We start from the raw sequence: 1,248 nt of genomic DNA, 5'->3' as shown, positions 1-1,248 counted from the left end.
GAACACCAGCCCCAGGCACGCCAGACCTCAGCAGGTCTCAGGGACACTGTCCCTTCCTACAAGCAGAGCCTGTCCCGCAGCACAGCGATGCCTGCTGGGGCTGGGAACGTGGCCAGGGCACCGCTCTGGGATGTTGGACCACCAGCCACCCAAAGGGAACGGGACGGAGAGGCCCAGGACCGGGCAGCACGGAAGCGGTTTCTTAAATACCGGGGAAGGAGGAAGAGCCTGCTTCCTCATCAGCAGACCTCCTGCAACCTGCCCCAGCTGCTCTTCCTGGGAAGAGACCTGAGAAGTGGCCATGAAATATGGGAAGGGGGAAAAATCTATGGATTCAGGAGCCAGCCTGGCACCCGGCACTGCCAGGGATGGGGCAGGACAGAGGCAGAGGGAGTGGGTGGCACCCACCAGAGCCCTGGCCCAGGAAAGAAACCAGTGCTGGTGCCATGGGGTTTGGGTCAGGTGAGTAGAATTGCATCCATCCCACCCAGCAGCCCCCAGCACAGCTCAGCAGGGACATCACACTCACTCAGACCTCGAGGGAAACAAACCACAGGGGTGCTGAAGCCACCACCACTGCCTGGAGAGGGGGCTGGGGGCTCAGTGAGCCCAGGGCTGACACCTGCTCTGCCCATAGCCAGAGCTGTGGTGTGTGCTGGTGGGCAGGGCAGGCATGGCCATGCAGGCAGAGTGTCCCCAGGCCAGCAGGAAGGGCATCCCCAAGCTCCTTCAGGTCACAGGCAGGGTGTCCCCAAGCTTGCAGGCAGGGCATCCCCAAGCTCCCTAAGCTTGCAGGCAGGCTGTCCCTGAGCTCACAGGCAGGGTGTACCCAAGTACACGGGCAGGGTGCCCCTGAGCACGCAGGCAGAATGTCCCCCAGCACCCCAAGCCCTCACGTAGGTCACCCCTTAGCTCCAAGGTATCCTGAGCTTTCAGGCAGGGCATCCCCAGCTCCTGGAGCTCACAGGCAGGGTGTCCTGGATTACCCAAGTACACGGGCAGGGTGCCCCTGAGCACGCAGGCAGAATGTCCCCCAGCACCCCAAGCCCTCACGTAGGTCACCCCTTAGCTCCAAGGTATCCTGAGCTCTCAGGCAGGGCATCCCCAGCTCCTGGAGCTCACAGGCAGGGTGTCCTGGATCTCGGGCTGGTGGAAAAGGCTGCAAGGTCCCCCCCCGGAGCTCTGTCCCACGCCTGCCCCAAATGTGGGGGGACACACAGCCCCCCCACCCTCGGGGGGGGGAGGCGC

This window comes from Chaetura pelagica, unplaced genomic scaffold (assembly GCF_000747805.2).
Source record: "Chaetura pelagica isolate M959 unplaced genomic scaffold, ChaPel_1.0 scaffold124, whole genome shotgun sequence".
Taxonomy (NCBI): domain Eukaryota; kingdom Metazoa; phylum Chordata; class Aves; order Apodiformes; family Apodidae; genus Chaetura; species Chaetura pelagica.
Note: the sequence above shows the minus strand (reverse complement) of the source record.